The sequence below is a fragment of the Sapajus apella genome, unplaced genomic scaffold (genome assembly GCF_009761245.1).
Source record: "Sapajus apella isolate SASKATOON/1434 unplaced genomic scaffold, GSC_monkey_1.0 scaffold10, whole genome shotgun sequence".
Classification (NCBI taxonomy): domain Eukaryota; kingdom Metazoa; phylum Chordata; class Mammalia; order Primates; family Cebidae; genus Sapajus; species Sapajus apella.
In genome coordinates this window covers 35,297,517-35,303,786 of record NW_022436950.1, presented here as the reverse complement: position 1 = coordinate 35,303,786, position 6,270 = coordinate 35,297,517, and positions in this window count along the sequence as shown.

Here is a 6,270-nt window from a genome sequence, read left to right as displayed (position 1 = left end):
GTGTGTGTGTGTGTGTGTGTGAATGATTGGAGAGATTCTATCTGGTTTTAAACCATAGGGAAGGAACTTGATATGGCTTGGCTGTGCCCCACGAAAATCTCATCTTGGATTGTAATCCCATCATCCCATGTGTCATAGGAGGGGCCCAGTTGGAGGTAATTGAATCATGGAGGTGGTTTCCCCCATGCTGTTCTCATGATAGTGAGTGAATTTTCGTGAGATCTGATGGTTTTATAAGCCCACCTCTTGCATCAGCATGCCCTGGATGTGAGACATGGAGTCAAAGGAGATCATTTAGGAACTTTAAGGTTTAATGACTGCTGTATTGGATTTGGGACTTGCATGGGGCCTGTAGCCCCTTCACTTTGGCCAATTCCTCCCATTTGGAATGGGCGTATTTACCCAATGCCTGTACCCCCTGTATTAGTCTGTTCTCACACTGCTAATAAAGACATACCCAAGACTGGGTAATTTATAAAGGAAAAAAAGGTTTAATGGACTCATGGTTCCACATGGCTGAGGAGGCCTCACAATCATGGCAGAAGGCAAAGGATAAGTGAAGGCATGTCTTACATGGTGACAGGAGGGCTTGTGCAGGGGAACTCCTATTTACAAAACCATCAGATCTCATGAGACTTATTTACTACCATGAGAACAGTATGGGGGAAACCACCTCCATGATTCAATTATCTCCACCTGGCCCTGCCCTTGACACATGGGAATTATTACAATTCAAGGTGAGATTTGGGTGGGGACACAGCCAAACCACAACACTCCCATTGTATGTAGGAAGTAAGTAGCCTGCTTGTGATTTTACAGGCTCATAGGAGGAAGGGACTTACCTTGTTTCAAATGAGAATTTGGACTTGGACTTTTGTGTTAATGCTGGAATAAGTTAAGACTTTGGGGGACTGTTGGGAAGACATGACGGTGTTTTGAAATGTGAGGACATGAGATTTGGGAGGGGCCAGGGACAGGTTTGGCAGTATGGTTTGGCTGTATCCCCACCCAAAGCTCATCTGGAATCATAATCCCCAGATTCCCCATGTGTCATGGGAGGGATCTGATGGGAGGTAATTGAATCATGAAGGTGCTTTCCCCCATGCTGTTCTCATGATAGCGAGTGAGTTCTCACAAGATCTGATGGTTTCATAAGCATCTGGCATTTCCCCCGCTGGCACTCACACTCTCTCCTCTTGCCCTATGGAGAGGTGCCTTCTGTCATGATTGTAAGTTTCCTGAGGTCTCCCTAGCCATGGGGAACACTGAGTCGAAACTCTTTATGTGTAAATTATCCAGTCTCAGATATTTCTTCATAGCAGCACGAGAATAGACTAATACAGAACTGTAGAATGGTGATTCAGGGGCCAAAGACAGAACTAAGGGAGCCTGAACTCTGAAGAGGCTGGAAGGAATGGGATTCAGAACGGTGCCTTACTGATGTTTTGAGCAATGATACTATCATTGGAATGAAGGCCAACATGAATAAATTGCTGTATATTTGTTAAAAAATATCAATTCAATCATATCATTTGGCAGTCATATCTCATGCTGATTTTTTTCACTCCTCATGGAAATACATAATTAGTTTTCTGGACTTTATGGATTAATTAATAACTTTAAATGAGAAAATATTTGGCTGTCAAAATGGAAGGTAATTTTGTTTTATGATTAGAGATGGGCAAGTGATCAGAAAGATGAATCAGGATGATGAATATATATTTATTCAATTAATTTCAATGTGAAATACAAACACATCTTAATAATTTTCTGCTCTCACGTTATGATTCAGAGTGAAAAATTGTACTGACACCAGTTAGAATGGTGATCATTTAAAACTCTAGAGGCAACAGATGCTGGAGGGGATGTGGAGAAATAGGAATGCTTTTACACTGTTGGTGGGAGTGTAAATTAGCTCAACCATTGTGGAAGATAGTGTGAGGATCTAGAACCAGAAATAGCATTTGACCCAGCAATTCCAATACTTGGTACATACCCAAAGGATTAAAAATCATTCTACTATAAAACACATGAACACAAATGTTTATTGTGACACTGTTCACAATAGCAAAGATTGGAACCAACCCAAATGCCCATGAAGGATAGACTGGATAAAAAAAATATGGCACATATGCACCATGGAATACTATACAGCCATAAAAAAGGATGAGTTCATGTCCTTTGCAGGGATATGGATGAAACTGGAAACCATCATTCTCAGCAAACTAACACAAGAATAGAAAACCAAACACCACAGGTTCTCCCTCACAAGTAGGAGTTAACAATGAGAACACATGGACACAGGGAGGGGAACATCACACACAGGGTCCTGTTGAAGAGGTGGGAGGCTATGGTAGGGATAGCATTAGGAGAAATACCTAATACAGATGATGAGTTGATGGGTGCAGCAAACCACCATGGCATGTGTATACCTACATAAACTGCATGTTCTGCACATGTATCCCAGAACTTAAAGTATAATTAAAAAAAAAAAAAGAAAAATTGTCATTGATGAGCATTCCCAAGGTCATATGGTTCCTCCAATAGTCAAGAATTTTTTGAACACTCGTTCATTCAATGATTAGCTGTAAAGCACTGCAAATAGACTTGCAAATAAGGCATCTTCAGTTCTTGTTCTTATGTTTCTCGCAGTTTAGTAGAAGCTGGCAGAAAGCAAACAGGTCATTACAGTGGTATAATTGTTACATTGTTACAGGTAGTTAGACTGGCATGAGTCAGGCAGGAGACAGCTCTTCCCCAACCCATAGGACTGCCAGGTGATGGTTCAGCAATTATCACATTGCCTCTCTAAAAGTGATAAATTGGCTGCTGGTGCCAGGGAGTGGTCATTTCCCGATGACCTGCTGCACTAAAGTGTTAATTGAATATAGGTACCAGGTAGAAGTGACTTCCTGGACATGCACCTTAAGAGGCAAAATGGCAGAGTATGACCTTTGTGGGGCACACCACCAGCAAAGGGAAGAGAGCCTCAGATGGGCATGCATACTGTTCCCTAAACACACCGCATGTGCTCACCTCCTAAGTTTAAGGATGGCACTGCACATGCAGGCAGTCCACCTTAAGGGAAGAATCATGTGAAAGGGGTCAGCCTATAAAGTCCTAAAATCAACGTTGCACTTGACCTTGGGCCTCTTCCAAGCATACTTTCCCTTTTCTTCTGTTCTAAAGCTTTTAAAAATAAACTTACATTCCTGCTCTGAAACTTACCTCTGTCTCTTTTTCTGCCTTATGCTTCTCAGTTGAATTCTTTTTTCTGATGAGTCAAGGATTGAAGTTGCTGCAGACCTGTACGGATTTTCTGCTGGTAACTTGGATACCTTCCACTGGTAGCATAATGATTTCTAGGATGGGGGATGCAGAGGAGCATTGGGAGGATGCAGAAAAGCCACTAAATGGACCCGAGTTATGGGGGTGGTTGGGAGTGAATGACATTGGTTGGGGAACATTTCTTTGATGAATTGATGGGTATGGAAGCAAAAACCTGAAGGATGGTGGAATATCTGCCAAAGAAGGTAGGCGAGGGTGGGGAGGAGGGGAAGTATGGACACAATGATGGCTCCTGGCAGTAGAAGGAAGAGTAAGTTTGAGGAATTTGGAGAACTTCATGTCATTCAATGTGATGGAAACATTTGGTACAGAAGGAAGAAAGAATAAATGTGGCAAGAGATGAGGCCAAACTGGGGAAGGAGCTGCCCTTCACGAGGAGTCTTGTAAGGGGTGTGGGCCTTAATTAACAGTGGAAGCCAGTGGAGGACTCTGAGAGGGGCAGGTGCATAGATGAATTCAATTTACATTTTATAAAGATGACTTTGGTTCTAGCATGAAGACGGATTGAAATGGGACAAGAGTGGGAATAGAAATGACAGAGGCCTAATCTAAGTCGGTGACCCTGGCAAGCGAGGAGTTAAAAATACCTGAGAGACAGTTAAGGAATAGAATAATTGGGGTTATCAGTGAATCAGCAGGAAAAGGGAGAAGTCTGGTTGGTGGTACCAGTCAACAGTATGGGCAAGACAGGAGGAGAAGCAGTTGTGATTAGGAAGGACCTCTCAGTTTTGATGCCTCTCCCTTTCAGAATGGCAAACCAAGCTTAGGTAGAGCATAGATATTTTGGGGGTGCTTTCTAACCTTATTGCTTGGACCCAATCGTGCTGGTGTCTGAGCTCCTCTACTCAGGCAAATGTTGCTTCCAGTAAGTTCTAAGCAAAGCAAAAGAAAGACATTCACCTGCAGCCCTTCAGAAAAGCAGGCATGCTGCATTATGAACTCTGGTGCCCAGGAGGCAAGAAATAATAAACGCTTTTAATGTAACCAACTTTCCATGCCCCACCCTCACCCCAAGCATCTGCACACACAAATCAAAACCCTCTTAAGTCATGGAATGAAAAAAAATTCAAAGCAAACACAAAGCACTTCCTGTGAGGTGAATGGAAATTTTTGCCCAGTTAATTTTCCAGACACGTGAAAGCAGTTCTGAATATTTAAAACCACAAGTACTTGTATTCTTAACCAAGATTTTTGAGAAGGCGAGGGACGGGAAGGATCATTGAAATGGGACTTTGACATAAAACACCGTTTACATAGAGGTGAGCTCAGCTCCACTCTCGGATCAGTTTACCAGCCAGTACTGAATAAACTGAGAAGCGAGAGGGTTGGGAAAAAACAAACCGATTTATATCAAACAAAACCACATATATCCAGTTGAATTGAAGCTGAATTTAAATGTAACTTGTGCAACTTTTCTCCCATTGAAGTAGAAACGTTACACCTCCAATTGGCCAGGACATCCTTTTTTGCATTCAGATTATCTTAGAATTTTCTTTAGGACCTAAGTGTCCTTCCACCATGAAAGTATGAGACCAAAAAAAGTAATGCTGCCAGCAATTTCTAGCCAAATAAATGAGGATGAGCATGTGAATGTGGTGCGGTAGGTAACAGTTTGGAATCTAAAGTTTCACTGTCTGGATTTGAACAGGCTCCGCTGCTCATCAGCTCTGTGACCTGGACAAATGCCTGAATCTCTCTAACTCTCAGTTTCCTCATCTATGAAGTGAGATTAGTAACAGACTCTCCCTTCATGCACATGGAGCCTGGTGGCTGGTACACACTATGTCCTCGTTGCTTATTCATTTTTAGGTTTCTGTCTGTATTTTTCTTGGTTCAGCAGTCCTGAGCGCTCGAACTTATGATAGCTTTTCTCAAGTGAAGTTAGAGCTTCCCATCCCCAGTTTCAGAACAAGGCCTCAAGTCGGAAGAAGGCAGTTGTTCTCCACTGCCTGCCTGTGTGCTGGAAAAGGACTCCAGCACTGTGCCAGTGGGGCTGGAAGCCTCACCTCATGATGCTACCAGGGAGTACAGTGAAAGAGGAGGAGATTGGGGTAGCAAAGTCCTAGGGGTCCTGTTGGCCCAGATTGTACTGCTCAAGCTAGCTCATTCCTTCCAACAGCTTCCTTCATACACACTCTGAGACCCAGGAACCCTACAGAGGGAAGCCTCAGCAGCTGGGGATCCCTGCAGGGTCAGCCTCCTCCTTGCCTTTCGGATCTCTTGGCTATGGTCTGGTATTCCTAGGGGCTGGCCTAAAGCCCCAAACCTGGAATCTGTTTCAGAGCCTGAACCTTTTGGACTCACACCTTGGTTTCCCTGGCCAGCTGATTTCAGCTTCTCATCTGATGTCATCTCTGCAGGCTAAAGGAAGTACACCCTGGATCTAGGATCCTGGAAGCCCGTTCAGACCTCTGGATGGAGGGTTCAGCAGGCCTTGATATGGGTGGTTCTGTCTGCTTTGGTTAAGAGCGAGGATTCTGGAGCCAGGAAGTAAAGGACTCTTTACCTCCCTGCAGGGATAGAGAGACCACAGGAGGCTTTAAAACCTTCTTGCTCTCACCTGAGCCTTAGGTGAGAACTCCCTGGCTTCTACAGACTCTGCTGTAACATGAGGAGCAGGGTTTAAGTTAGTTTAACTGACCCCATCCTTTGAAAATTGCAATCTACAATGAATGCTACATACATATCATTTCTCGGATTCCTATGATGTTTTCTTTCAGCTCTTTTCACTTCAGTTTCTGGAATAATTTTGTTTGTTTCTTCTTTCTCCAAATCCTAGCACTGATGCTTGCTATGTGACTTGCTTGGGCCAGGTCCTTTACCTCTCTGTGCCTCAGTTTTCCTCATCTGTAAGATGGTAGATTAGTGGTTACCATTGGGATGATTAAGAAGATTAAATGAATTTATATATATATATAAACT